Here is a 16,620-nt window from a genome sequence, read left to right as displayed (position 1 = left end):
GCATTGGAAGTCTAGTTTTTCCAAAAAAAATTGAGCTCTGTTTCCTGCAACCAAAATGACCTTGTCCCAACAACTCCTCAAAGTGTGTTTTCTGATAATTATTTCAAATAGAGTGGACCTTTGAACAACAAAACTTTGAACTGCACAGATTCATTTCTACATGGATTTTTTCAAAAGAAGTTACACCAAATACGCTTACATCTTCTGCCTCACCTTCTATCTCTACCACATTTTCTGCCTCGCCTTGTGTCTCTACCACATTTTCTGCCTCTGCCTCCCCTGACAGCAAGACCAATCCCTCCCCCACCCTTCAGACTGTTCAAAGTGAAGACATTCAGAAAGAAGACCTTTGTGATGATCCACTTCTACTTAAATAATAGATACATTTTCTTCCCTCTAAATTACTTGGTCATACAAGTGCATTATGTAATACATACAGGATACAAAATATTTGTTAATTGACTGTTTACTTTTGTCCAGAGTAGGCTATTAATGGTTAAATTTTGGGGGAGTTGAAGTTACACACAAATTTTCCACTGTGAGGGGGTAGGGGGGATGGCATCCTAACCCTTGTATTTTTCAAGAGTCAACTGTCATATCATTACTGATAGCATCAACTGCTCAAATTAAATAAAATAATGTATCATATCGCTTTAGAAATTGTGATATCTCGGTACGTTAACTTCAAATTAGTAAATTATCTGGTAAGTTTGCTGGATGATATTTATATCTTGTTAGGCAATACAAAGAACATTTGAGATCTGAATAAGGACAAGGCACAGTCATGGACCTGCAGGAGTTTATCCCCCAATGGAAGATTAGACTTTGTTTGAGAGATCCTCCAAACGTAAACCTCAGTGAACAAACCTCTTGCCTTGAACAAAATCACATTCCCAAAATAAGAGTCTGATCCCATTTCCAAATCAATTTTGCTTGATTTAACATATTTTCTTATATAAATCAATGAATTCACGTTTTAAGAAATGTTTGAAAATAAGAATATGAAAGCAGAGATTTAGGCTCATAACTTCCCTTTATATCATATTTTTTAAACCAGAGAAACAAGTTTCTATGTGACACAAAGAGCATTTCATGATCTGAATAATCACATAAGTTTTCTTTAAGTTATTCCCCAGCTGGGGGGTTGGGGGAGGTGAGTGGGGATACAGCAATACACAATCTATAAATGTATTCTGTTGGAAATTAGTGTAAGGAGAGTATGTTCTGTTTTATGTCTGGTTTTTGTTTTTATTTAGTGTTATTGCTTTGGCATTATGTTACTGTGTAATAATTATATGTGACTCTACACACAAGGAATGCTTCCCATTTTCCTTCTCTTCTTGGAAGAAAAGAATGTCTTTACTTATATGATAATCTCATTGATAATAGAATGATACTGAATATTCAGCAGTTTCTTATTTGTCCAATGCTTTCCAGCAAAATAAACACTTTGCATATACTCTTTAATGCAATAAATATTTACTCTATACATAGTTACTCTCATAATTCACTTTAGGAAAATGTGTGTGTATATATATATATATATATATATATATATATATGGATGTCAACATCGTCTTTCTGCTGTTATGCACACTTCTTCACAGCTGCATGCATGGACACCCACTATCTACAGTTCTTACTCAGGTTTGGACTCAAAATATAATAATTTAAATATAATTTACCATTAGCTTAACAAATGAGTCTATGTGGTGAACTTGATTAAAGTGTTCCACTCAAAGAGTTTCCCAAATTGTTTTTAAGAAGCAGACATTATACAGTTTCCAACTGAGAAAATGAAAGTTTTTGTGGTTTTGTGTTTTAATGTGGAACTCTTTCTTCTCATTTTCTATCCTCTACAAAGAATATTCAATATCTAGGTTTTACTTCAATTGTGTCTTGAAAATTCTGTCCTTGTAAATTAACACTACTTTCTTAAATTCAATTATAGTTTATGTTATTTTTAGTCTATGTAATCCTAGTTTAGGCAATTAAAATTCTACCCAGTCTTGTTATGTGGCTCTTTTATGGAAAACGTCTTTGAATCCAATTTCTTCCAGAACTCTGATCCCGTGTAACCCTTTCCAACAGACCTCAAATGATGCTGAGGTAGTATTCCAGGTCTTGGTGCTTATAAATTAGCTAAATATAATCCCTGATGTTTCCCTATTTCTGTTTTGAAATGATAGTGTTGGAACAAAGTATCTTTCATTGATAACTGTAGAAGATTTTATTTACTGTTATCAAGTGGATATGGAATGGTTTACCATTATTGTTGTTATCCAGTTGGTCAGAATTACTTCAAGACTTTAGTTCTTAACTTTTACAGCTTGTGCTGTTTAACTCAGGTTTATAGGATCCTAATACATATGGAAGGCATAATACATTTTTCTTAGGTGGGGCGCGGTGGCTCACGCCTGTAATCCCAGCACTTTGGGAGGCCGAGGCGGGCAGATCATCTGAGAAGTAGCCTCTCCCGGACTGGGTTTAGCTGTCTCACCACCCATAGTAGTATCCTTTTGTTGTAGGAGTTTCTCCTTAGTTCAGCTAAAAATGGGGTCCTTCTCAAACGACCATGAAAAATTAGGCCTGCAGACATTTTGAAGGGTGAAAAAAAAATTGAACTTTTAGGTGAAAAGGAAAAAAAAAAAAAGGAAAACAGGGACTCAGCAAAGCGAGAGTCCTGCAAGCCGGTTTCCTGCCTTACAGATTGAATCCCAGGTACCACCCTGGAACAGGAGAGGCCAGGCTCCTGCCTCCTGCACATGACGCAAACTTTCCAAGGCTCTACTCCAGTGTGTACTCCTTCCAGTGTGCGAGCCGGATGCACTGGCATGATCTCAGCTCACTGCAACCTACGCCTCCCAGCTTCAAGTGATTCTTCCGCCTCAGCCTCCTGAGGCTGAGGGATTACAGGCGCCCGCCACCACGCCCAGCTAATTTTTGTATTTTTAGTAGAGATGGAGTGTCACCAAGTTGGCCAGGCTGGTCTCGAGCTCCTCACCCCAAGTGATCCGCCTGCCTCGGCCTCCCAAAGTGCTGGGATTACAGGCGTGAGCCACAGAGTCCAGCCCAGATTGGGCATTTTCAGTTAGCTCAAGATGGGTCATCTTTTGTTGTATATTTCGGCCAGCCAACTAAACTGTCAGAGCCCTTACTAACTCCTATAGCTTCAACAGTAAATGCGGATTCTCTGCTCAGTGAGAACATACCAATACATTCAAAATGATTCAACTTTGTGTTCTTTCCACCATTATCCTAATCATTTATATCCATTCCCACACTTGTTCTCCAGAATTTGCTTGTAGAACTTTAAAAACGTAGATTTTTTGGAGTTAGCATACTCTTGATGGGTCATGCTTTGTACCTCACATTTAGGTACCTGCTGATACTTGAGTCTACTTACATTTCTCAAAGCAAGGAGGAATGATAGGTGCTGGTTCTGAGAAGAATCAGAATTGTCTTACAAGGTAACTGCCTTAGGGGAGGCCATTCCGTTTCACTCGGGAAATGCGGGATTAATACTCTCAGATTGGAGATAGAAAAAAGTGAGATAGCCAAGTATAAAGGGGTCACCGAAGAACCTCCAGCCTGGGCGACAGAGCAAGACTCTGTCTCAAAAAAAAAAGGAAAAGAAAAGAAAGGAAAATGTTCTAACTCCATTGATTTAATATGGAGGAGAGGACTCAAAAGCTTAGAAAAAGAATAATGTTATAATTGTTATTTAAGACATACTCATCCACACTGGGAGGGCCCAGAAGACATAATTTCATGAATACTTTGAGAAAGTCTCTTGGCTTGACTATTTTTGGTGCATAGGGATGCTTGTGATATTTGCACAGTGATTTTTTACCCTGAAACTTTGCTGAAATTGTTTATCAACTTAAGAAGCTTTTGAGCTGAGACTATGGGTATTTCTCAATATTGGATCATGTCATTTACAAACATGGATTGTTTTACTTCCTTTGTACATATGTGAATGTCTTTATTTCTTTCTCTTGCCTGATTGCCTTGGCCACGACTTCCAATAATATGTTGAATAGAAGTGGTGAGAGAGGGCATCCTTGTCTTGTGCCAGTTTCAAGGGGAATTCTTCCAATTTTTGCCCATTCAATATTATGTTGGCTGTGGGTTTGTCATAGATGGCTCTTATTATTTTCATGTATGTTCCTTCAATATCTAATTTACTGAGAGTTTTTAACGAATGGGTGTTGAATTTTATTGAAAGCCTTTGTATCAATTGAGACCATTATGTGGTTTTTGTCTTTAATTCTGTTTATGTGATGAATTGTATTTATTGAATTGCTTATATTGAACTAAACTTGCATCCTGGGGATAAAGCCTCCTTGATAGTGGTGGATAAGTTTTTTGATGTGCTGCTGGATTCGGTTTACCAGTATTTTGTTGAAGATTTTACCTTGACGGTTATCAAGGATATTGGCCTGAAGTTTTTATTTTATTATTTTTGTATCTCTGCCAGGTTTTGGTATCAGAATGATGCTGGCCATTGAATGAGTTAGGGAGGAGTCCCTCCTCCTCAATTCTTTGGAATAATTTCAGTAGGAATGGCACCAGCTCTTCTTTATACATCTGGTAGAATTCAGCACTGAATCTGTCTGGTCTTGGGCTTTCTTTTTGTTCATGAGCTATTTATTATTGCCTCAAATTCAAGGCTCATTATAGTTCTGTTCAGGGATTCAATTTCTTCTTGGTTGAGTCTTGGGAGGTTGTTTGTGTCCAGGAATTCTTCCATTTCTTTTGGATTTTCTAGTTTATGTGTGTAGATGTGTTCATAATATTCTTGGATGGCTATTTGTATTGCTGTTGGGTAAGTGGTAATATCCTCCTTGTAGCTTCTGATTACATTTATTTGAATCTTCTCTCTTTTTTTCTCTATTAGTTAGTTAGTGGTCTATTTTATTAATGTTTTCAATAAAAAAAACCCCAGCTCCTGTATTCCTTGATCTTTTGAATGGTTTTGGTGTCTCAGGCTCTTTCATTTCAGCTCTGATTTTGATTATTTCCTGTCTTCTGCTAGTTTTGTGATTTGTTTGCGTTTGATTCTCTATTTCTTTTAGTTGTGATGTTAGATTGTTAACTTAAGATCTTTCTAAGTATTTGGCATGGGCTGCAAATTTCCCTTTTAACACTGCTTGGACTTTGTCCCAGAGATTCTGGTATCTATTTTATCCTAAAAATTTTGTTTAAGATCCATCTACACAGATGCTTGCAACTTTATTTCCTTCATTTGTTCATTTTCCCAGCTCTGTAATTTTCCATTATACGAATACATCACAACATATTTATCAATTATATTAGCATATATTTCTTTGACACTTTTTTCCTACCCATGCTTTTTAAATTAACAACAGTGCTGTTACTGACATTTTGAGGTAATGTACATCCCCTGATACATATAAAACTACTGGTTTAATAAAATACAACATAATAATAGGTAGGGATATCTGGTAGGGACTGTCCCTTAACATGTTTTGTGTCTTCACCAGTGTCTTGGCTTTAATTTAATTCTTGCTCTTCCATAAAAAAAATAATATCCAGTCTCTTAATCTCTTTTAAAAGCTCTGTTGGAATTTTTTTAATGTATTTTAATGTCATTCAGGTAGAAATTCTGTTGTTCATGCTGTGAAGATTAGGGATGGATCTCAGGGAATCCTTTTTTCTGCCATGTTGTTTAGGAGAGGGTAGAATATGTTCATTCCATCTTTGGATGACCTCTCCCAATTGCCACTCTAAGTTGTCTTACAAAGGTCAGCATCATCAACCATGTATGAAAGTTGCCATTGCTTCAATAATCCAAATTTAAAATGGTATCTCATGTAGATGAATTGGAATTTCCTTGAGAACTAGTTAATAGTGAGTTTTCTGTGTTGTGGTTTTTCTAGAAAATGTCTGATCATAGGTTTTGCCCAAGTTTGCTCAAATTGTGATAGAATCATTTGCTTTTTAAAAATTTGTCTTGAATCACTGAATTTTATACTTGGAATTTTTAAATATAGTTTCGATATTCATTGCCTCCAAATATCATGTTAAAATTTGATCCCCATTGTTAGAGGTAGGGCCTGCTGGGAGGAATTTGGATCATGGAGGCAGATCACTCATGAATGATTTGGTGCTGTCTTTGTGGTATTGAGTGAGTTCTCACTCCAAGTTCCCATGAGATCCAGTTGTTAAAAGAATCAGGCACATCCCTCCTCTCTCTTGCTTCCTTTTTTTCACCCTGTGATACCTGCTCTCCCTTCACCTTCTGCCGTGAGAGGAAGATCCCCGAAGCCCTCACCAAAAGCAGGCGCTGGTACCGTGCTTCTTATACAGCCTACGGAACTACGGGTTCTTATACAGCAGGCTTCTTATACAGCCTATAGAACTATGAAACAAATAAACCTCTTTTCTGTATAAATTACTAAGCCTCAGGTGTTCTTTTTTAGAAACACAAATGGCTTAAGACAATTTGTAGCAATGTTTCTCTATGATTTCTCAGTTTACTTTGTTCAGAATATCACATGGTTACTTTGCTATTAAAACATTTAGTATTAATTTATTCAAAATTTTGAACTTTTTCTTTGTAGTTGCACTTTTGTGTCTTCAGAAAACTTTCCCTAATTATAGCTTTTCTTTTACATTTTTTCACAAATTTCAAATTTTGTTCTTACATTTTGAAAGAACCTCTAATTTATCGTTGCCCGTATTATAAACTAGGAACCTACATTTAAAAAAATCTAGATAACTACTTGCCTCTCAAAATTATTTACTTATCAGTTGAAATATTAATTCCACAAGTTATTGTATTTTTATTGTGTAGGACAGTTTCTAATTTATTCTTATTATTTTAATGCTAATCAATTTAATTACTATAATATTTCAGCAAGCCTTGATATATGTTCAGTTATTCATGCCCTCTTATAATTGGGAACCAAACTCATTAATTCTTTGTAATTCGTAAGTTAATATTTCACTTTATTCCTTCTTTTCCACTTAAGGAGGGTTTGGGGAAAATAATATTAGCACAGGCAAAAGTGACATACAATTATATTTAAATAGAAGTATACATATACAGGTTATTTTAAAATCTGCCTTTCAGTGAGACATAAACATCATCTTATATCATGATATATAACTTTAAATCATATTTTTAATGGGCAGTATAATATTAGAACATAGGCAATACTTTTAATGTCTTTTTTGAATATTAAAATTGTTAAACATTTTTATTTAAATATTGCTGCAGTACTATCATTTAAAACTCCTTGCAGTAAAAATCACATTTATTAATTAGGTGTATACATAATTTGGATATTTGTCAGCACTGTTGTATTCTGTAATTCAGCATTTTAAACGTACATTATCACATGGACAAATTATTCCAAGAATGTCCTGATTCATCTCTACACTTCACACTTGACTCCCATCTAACCCATTCATACGTACATAAATACACACGTATCACACGTGTATATATAGAGATATAGATATAGATCTATGAGGTAATGTCACAGATTTTCCTAAAACCTACGTCTCCCTATTTTGTCTTTCTTAAAATCTAAACCCCATTTTCTGACTGAAAATACATATATTAGATGATGTTTATATCTTACTGAGAAACAAATTTAAAATAACTGTGTTATCTGATTCCCACTGTCCTCCTTGACCACTTCTCAGGTTCTCCTTCTTACTAACTACTATAGTTTTATTTTTCAGAAAATGTAATGCATCATTACATATCTTCTTTAATCCCCATGTATTCAATGCGCATCCTCCAAAATTTCATGATTACTTATTTCTTGTCATTCAAAGCTTAGCTCAAAATTTAAACATGAAAGTTACTTTGACCACTCTACTACAGTAGACTACATTAGGCACTCTCACAATTTTCTACGATGTTAGCCTCTCCCATGTTTACTAACAGCATTAATGTACATTTAAGTCATTTTGTTTAATATGTGCATATTATTTCCTGTCTCAAATAACAGAGTAAGCTCTTTGCTTATTTATTGTTGTAGCTCTGTGTATAAATACCTAATATACGCTCAATATTGAAAAACTATTTTGATGAATCAGAATATTATATTACCCAGCCCTAAAAATGTCAAGATAATTCTTCCTTCGTGGTTCATGGTACTCTTTGCTATATGATAATAAAAATGAGTACAAAACAAGCAAACAAACAAACTATATATAGTGGCATGCTGCTACAGTTTGAATGTTTGTGCTCCTTACAAAATTCATGTTGAAACTCAGTCCCCAGTGCAACAGTATTAAGAGCCTTCCTTGTGTTTTAGAAGGTGATTAGGCCATGAAGGCAGAGCCCTCGTGGATGGGATTAGTGCCTTATTAAAGGGTTGGAAACAATTAGCTAGACCCTTTTGTCCTCCTTTCCTTCTGCCAGGTAAGAACACAGCATTCAAGACAGAATCTTAAAAGCAGACACCTGCCCTCACCAGACCCAAAACCTACAAACACCTAATTCTTGAACTTTCCAGGCTCTAGAACTGTGAGAAACAAATTTCCATTATTTGTAAATTACTCAGTCTCAGATAGTTTATTATAACAGCAAAACCAGATCGAGAGGCATGCAAGCTACCACTGGCAAATGACAGGTGGAAGTGATGTTGATGTTGACTTGATAACCTCCCAGAACACTCTTCACTCTCGTGTTGTCTTTAATGCTGTCCCTCTTCCTACACTGATGCAGAAGATGCAACATATGATAAATGACAAAAAAGGAAAATGTTGATAGATTTTGTATAATAGGTAACACATATCCCTTAACTTAAAACAAGAACAGCATTAAGGTTCAAATAATAAAGAATAGACTTAGCTGTTAATATTGGAGATACATAGATATAGATTATTCAAAAAATGGGTAAGAATAAGTCATTTAAACTAGTCATTATTTCACTACCACAGCAGTGAATACCTACTCATCACTGGCAATTCTTTTCTATGAAAGAGAAACAGACGCTATGTGGAGATTGTATATTGACTGAGATCACTTAAGTTGAGTAAAGAGATGAAAGGTGGTCTAACAATTAAAAATTAATCTAAAATGAATTTCACAAAAAAGTATCAAGTATTTTAAACAAATACAAAAATTGTAATTATGATACAAAATTCAAATACATATGCTGCCTTACAGCATATCTATGATATATATTATCCATTCACAGTTACATGCACATAACTACATATATATAAGCATACTATATATATGCATAAGTACATATATAATTCATCAATGGATAATCTCTAGTACTATAAACCAAATCCACATCCATATTGATTACTATATAGTTTCACAGGTGAGGAAAATCTACTTAGAACAATAAATGAAAATATTAGCATAGGCTCTTTCCTGTATTGTGAGTTAATGGAGAATGACTTTTAAAGATTCATAGACTTGTACTTGTGCACTTCCTATATTTTTATTAATTTGTATTAGTTTTAAAAATACTTTTTATGTAAAATTAGAAAAGATGTTTAATGTGTAATAACATGAAATATAATCCTAAACCTTAATACTTTTGTTTATTTCAGCATGTGTATTGAATTGACAAATTTTGCCAAAAAACCAAATTGTTATGTATAGTAAGCTTTCTAAGCTGAGGGAAATGTTTGTAAAATGTCATTTGATTTTTATTGAATGGAAATAAAAATCCAGCACAGTTAAACTAAATCTCCACACTGACCCTGAATAATGAGACTGATTTAGATTTATCTAATATATTTTATACCATAAATTGTCACAGATACTGGTTAGGGAGTTTATTTATGTGAGCAACTGTTTTATTTAAATCAATTACTGACCTTATGACACCAACCAGCTTGATAATACAGCCAAAAAAAAAAAAGATAAAAATTTTTCACCCTTAGGTTCATTCATCAAGGGAGATATAGTGGAAATATAATCACACAAATCATCGTCATCATGATACCTGTGATAAAGAGACATCATAGTTGCTATGTGAGGGGAAGAGGGAAACGGGGAGCAAACCCACTATTTGGATGTGATATTTAATCTAGGACGTGAACCCTGTTAATAAATTAAATATTAATATATGGCTTCTAATAATTGCCACTTCAAAGTACATAGATGATGATGAAATATAAACAAATACAGACAGATCTATAGATATATATATGGAAATCACCATAAATGTATACTATTTTTTAAAATCGCCAGTGTGTATCTTATTTTTTAGTTAAAATGGTACAAAAAAATTGTACTGTTTCTCCATATACTTTGTGCCTTAACTGATACACAATGAATATAAATAGAAAAGTAGGATATGGAATAAATTACATGTTTTTGTGTTTCTGGTCTCCAATAGCAAATCTAGAAATTCATACTATGTTTATTCATATGTATGTACACATGTATATATACACATACATATATATATACACATGTGCAATTGAGAAATCAACTAAGCTATGCAAAATATATTCAAAATTATAAATTCTTACCTAATATAATAAATGAAAGCTTTTCTAATAAATAATACTAGATTAGAAATATATAATATCTATTTAATAAGTCATTGGAAAGTCAATAATTTAGTCTCATATTCGACTATTTTAAGAAAATAATTATTTACAAATTAATACTAATTAATACAACTTTATTTAAACAATTAAGCTTCTTAATTTTTCTCAAATGGTGAATGATGAAATGAACTATTCTTTTATTGCACAGATCCTTTGCTTTTCTACCTTGAAAATACTACATTGCACACTTTATTAGGTAAAAACAAAGATTGCATTTCAGAGAAGATACATTCACAAGGACATACACAGGGCATCTCCTTAGTATGCCTCACTGCAAGGCACCTGTTTCTCAAAAAGAATACCCAAATCAGAAATTACTGTGCATTAAGAAAACATACACTTTTAGTCATTCTAAAATCACTGTACCCTCTAGATGATAGTAATTTTCAAGATTCTTTTTGTTGCATTTCTCAGCCTGTTCCTTGTAAATGTAATCATTAAAATAACAAGCATCTCTTCTCCTTATTTGCAGCATGTGGTCTAAAACCTTTAAAAACAAAAACAAAACACTAGGAAGCTTGAACTCCATCCAGTTTATGGACTAGGTTGCATGAACACAAAACTGTTCTAGCAGTTCTACTTCCTGGTGTTTTGTTATTTTAAAAATAATAGTATTGTTGGTATTGAATATTGAATAAATAACTGATGTGTGAAAACATTTGGCCTGAACTTTGATATAACCTAGTATTGAAGTGGTAGAGGAATCATTAACTCTCACTTCATCTTATAATGGATTTCTAACTATTTCCAAAAAAATAAATTAACTGTATATATCCTCATTAGCTATAGAAATTTGCAACACTATCTTCCTTCCCATGGAACTGGCCCCCTGTCTTTTGCCCCCTATAGACATGGATAAGATGAAGTGGGCAGTAGCATCCTCCTAGAGCTGAAAAGCACTACCTAAAGAGAGAGTCACAGAGCTTGAGGAGATCCTCGTGTGCTGAGTGTCTCAGGCTTGTAAGATAGTTTGGATTGCTTTGGATACCTGTCCCGTCAAACCAGGGGAATTTTTCTCTTAGACCTTTCAGCAACTCCCTAAAAATAACAGCGTCCATCTTGGACACTGAAAAACAATGAGATTAATCAGCAACTTGATCAATGTGGGTGGTTTCTTAATTAATTTTTCCAGTTTTAGGAAGTTTTTTTTCCATTTCTAAAACATGTTCTTAATGCATGTGTCATAAAAATGTACTTTGCTCTCAAGTTTTATGTTAGTATTTAAATATAACTTTAAAAATTCATTTATAACTTTTTTACATGCCTGAGTAGTTTCATAAAAGAATATTTTTTAAAATTTACCAAATATTATGCATTCTGTGTGTAATTTTTTGGGTGTATGCTTACTTATTTAAGAATTACTCTGTTCGATAAAATAAAAATTACCAATGATTACTTCTGTGTTTTTAATCTGGAACTTAAAATATAGTGATGACATATTTTACAGTTAATTGGATGTGCTTTTATATATACTATAACTATTTTATGGAAGAAATGTTAAATGAGTGTTCATAAAAAGTTAGTACGTACCCTACCTATTTTCATATAGAATAAAAGTGATCCACTATGATATTCTTTGAAATAATTTTGTCCCTGATGACATAGAGCAGATGGACCTAGAGTAAAAGATGAGATCTCACATGAAGTCAAAATTGTGATCAGTTTTGACATACTTTTTAGGGACAGATGATACTAAGTCAAGCTCAAATTTCTCTTTGTTTTGCATACTATATAAAAAATCTGTAATTTAAAGAATTTAACACACCTAGGTTCATCTCAGTGAATAATTAAACATTCTCTTAGGTCATCATTTGATTCCGAACATATCTTAATAAGGAAAATTGGTAATTTGTCACAAACGTTATGGCACAATAGATTTTGTTTTCATAATAATGATTAATTAGAGGAGGATTGTTTTGGTGAAATAGTATGTAATTCAAGAACAAATACTTACGTTAATCAGAAAAGAGTATTATGTCTGTGTATATAATGTGTGAGGAAAGAGCCAAAGTTCTGGACTTAGGAAACCTGTGGTTTTTAGATATGACTTACGCTAATGTGCATTGAGATTTAGGTGTAACAATGATGTTGAGACTAATTACAAATTAAGATCTAATTTTATCAATTCATCACATATACATTGTTTGTATACGTATATGTATTTATGTATGTATATATGTATATGTATATCTATCTATCTTTGTGGTAGTACATTATATATGTATATACATATATTATTCTTAATATAACATATGTATGTATATGTACACATATAATATATAAGTAATATGTATATACATATACATTATTCTTTATATAACATATGTATATACTGTATAATATACATATACATATATACACATATACATACATATATGTATATGCATATACATATATACACATATACATACATATATGTATATGCATATATTCTTAATATAATGTATATGTATATATGTATGTATAATGCATATATGTATATACATATACATTATTCTTAATATAATACACATACACATATACATTATTCTTAAATAATGTACTACCACAAAGATAGATACTTTGTAAACATACAAGTAAATATATAACAATGATGACTTTGTAAATATTAAATATGGAAAATAAACTAAAACAGAAGGTATCAGGTAACAGAAGGTATCCTGTTGCTTTGCCCTGCTGTAGTTTTCTTATAATGCATGCATTTTTCAAATTATTTTATATGGTCTATTTCACAAATGGTTATTTTTTGCAAACATACTGATGGTGTGCATTTCATTTTCCCTATGAGAGAAATGAATATTATTAGGCAATAAACACATACTTAAAATGCTCACAAATTCCATTCATTTTATTCTTGGACAAATAGAATAATGAGGGCAAGTACTTCCATGTCAATTATAGATCGTATCATATACTGGTTGTGCTATCCACAAATCATTTTATTTTTTCACTTATTTTATATTTTTTCCAAATTATCACTTCACTTCACTTTTAATACCTTTTGTTAGCTAATTTTATCCTTGAATAATCTAGCCAATCGATATTCCTTAAACCTGCAACATAGAATTAAAAAGATACTCTTTATAATCAAGGAAACAAAGAATATATATACACATACCTGACGGATATGTGTATCAATTATGTGCAAAACAAACCACCTCAACATTTAGTGGCTTTTATGCAAAAATGATTTAAAATTTTTAAGAGTTATGGATGGATAGGCAGTTCTGTTCTGGGACAACTCTGAGTTAATTGTCTAAGATAGCTATGGTGCATGTCTTAGACATTAGTTGGGATTAGTGGAACACCACCAATTGCTATACCCTGTCTCCATGCTGTCCTTCTTGTTCTCTTTTCAAGTGATATTTTATCCTCCTTTTTTTTTCTTTTTTTTTTTTTGTTTGAGATAGAGTCTCGCTCTGTCACCTAGGCTGGAGGGCAGTGGCGGGATCTTGGCTCACTGCAAGCTGTGCCTCCTGGGTTCACGTCATTTTCCTGCCTCAGCCTCCCGAGTAGCTGGGAATATACAGGCACCCACCACCACGCCCGGCTAATTTTTTGTACTTTTAGTAGAGACGGGGTTTCACCCAGTTAGTCAGGATGGTCTCGATCTCCTGGCCTCATGATCCACCCGCCTCAGCCTCCCAAAGTGCTGGGATTACAGGTGTGACCCACTGCGCCCGGCCTTTATCCTCATTTTTTGACATGTCTGCAAGCATCTCACTGAGAAAATAAAAGCTGCATGACCAACTTCCAATTCAAGAAGTAAGAAGATAGATTCTTGTCCTGACAGAGGGGATGCTGAAATTACATTTAAAGTGGATACGCATGCAAGCATGGGAGGAATTTTGGGCATTTTTTTCAATTTATCAGCAGGTCCCTGGCCAGTGATTGGTTACATTCTTCACTCTAGTGGATAATATGATCTGTCCCTTAGGTCATTCTTTAATGACAAAAGCAATCTTTCCCCTGGCTGCAGGAGAGTTTAATTCAAAAAGTTCAAAAGTTAACACCTTCCTAGGAATCGTCTTCATACTAAGAGAGTGTCTCTGCTAATACATCTTTTAGTGAAGGTTGCATAAGTAATCTATGGATGCTGGGCATAAAGGCTTGGCTTCATTGTCACAGCCTGGGTCAACTTCGAAGGTTTACCTCTCTTCATTGAAGTTTAAATTTTCTCTGCCTAAAGAGGCTTCCATTAGACCACCAAAGACCTATGTCCAAGAGCATTTACTAATAAACATCATGCAAGCAACTTCCTCAGAGTATGTTTTGTAGAACTCAATCTAAGCCACTAACCCATAAAAACATGTTCATCTTTATTTCATGAACCACCAAATTCTTTTTCAGTTTGGACACTGGGTTTACAATTCATTATCTCACCAGCTGCATTAGGTCCAGATACAGATGAAGTTCATTGGCTGTAGGTCATTAAGAGCATTGTTTCTTATTCCAAAGAAATAAATGAAAAAGACAAGTTATTTACCCCCCATAGATCCAACATACAAAGTGAAGCAAAAAGAAAATAATCAATATGGATGCTTGTGTTCAAAATAGGAGAATATGAAGCAATTACAAATTCAAGGTGGATATTTGATCTGTTTCCTGGAAATTGTTTCCCAGTTTATTGTTCTCTTTGGTTTTTGACTTTACCCTTTGATGTTCGCTCTGTCCACTGTAATGATCTTTGCTTTTTACACAAATGGACTGTGTGATTGAAGTTAGTAACAGTCAATGCAACTTTGTCAGTTGGATCCCATTTGGCAATTGAAACAATCTCAATCATTTAATCCAAGTCATTGTTACATCTACCTATACAACTCTCTGAAATAAATAGTGAGTTTTCTGTCAACCTTGAATCCACTCCCTGTTTCAAAAGACACATCCAAAGAAATGTTATAAAACTGAGTTCTGTCTAGCTTAGACCACATGGCTAATTGTTATAGGGCAATCCCTTTAAAAGTCTTAAAAAGGTGTCTAATTGTTATATGACAATCCCTTTAAAAGTCTTAAAAGATATCTAAGATCTTGCCATTTTTCTAGTCTTTTCTAACAGATTTCTTGTCATTTTTCCAGGGTGCATCTAGTGCATCTGGTGCCTGGTATCAAAACCAAACACGTAATTTATGCTTTTGTTATGGTGGAATTCCCACTTGTAGACATCAATTTATGTATTGGTTCATATTTGCTGTGAAATAAGTGACTTGAAAATACATTGGCTTAAAACAGCACTTCATAGTATTTCTCAGGAAACTTACAGTTATCTGAGCAGTTCTTTCCATCTAGACATATGCTGACAACGTAGCATTGGTTCACTTGTATGTCTGGAACCTCAGATAAGATGCCTGTGAATGGCTAAGTCTTATTCTTCATATGGTTGCCTAGAAGAAAGTGCCAGAAATGACAAGTTATAGTGCAAAAGCGTGTTTCAAGCCTTCACTTTTGTCATATCTGCTAATGGTTCATTGCCCTATGCAAATTACATGGCAAATCCCAGAATCAAGTGGTGGAGAGATAGATTCCACCTTCCGAAGAAAGAAGAAGCAAGTTCACATTCTTACGTTTTAGGTATGCAGGAACAGGAGGAACTTTTGGCCACTTTTTATATCTACCAAATATGGTTTAGGAAAAAAAGATTTTCTCTTCAGTAATATTAAATTCTATATTCCTAATAACAGCGTATCCATTTATCAATCAGAAGTTATCTTGTCTTTGCTTACAAGTGGGAAGTATGATGCACTTCTCATGCACTCTTTATTTTAGGAGCTAGAGTCACATTCTGCATGAGCAAAATTTAATTCATTATTTAATTTCAAATCTCCCCTCATATTGTATGCCTTATTTCTTTTAATGGCTTCACAATCCTTCAAGGTATTAAGGCTCGAAACCTTCAGGCTATCATTGTGTACCTCATTTTAATTCAAATAATCAGTTCCTAGATAATACTGACTCTAGCTCTGTAATATTCCTTCATCACCCCTTTTCTTCATATTCCCAATGCAAATGCTATTCTTCAGGCCCTTATTAGCTCAATACCAGAACTAATAGAACACTGGC

Source organism: Symphalangus syndactylus, chromosome 16 (genome assembly GCF_028878055.3).
Source record: "Symphalangus syndactylus isolate Jambi chromosome 16, NHGRI_mSymSyn1-v2.1_pri, whole genome shotgun sequence".
Lineage (NCBI taxonomy): Eukaryota > Metazoa > Chordata > Mammalia > Primates > Hylobatidae > Symphalangus > Symphalangus syndactylus.
This window is presented reverse-complemented; position numbering follows the sequence as displayed.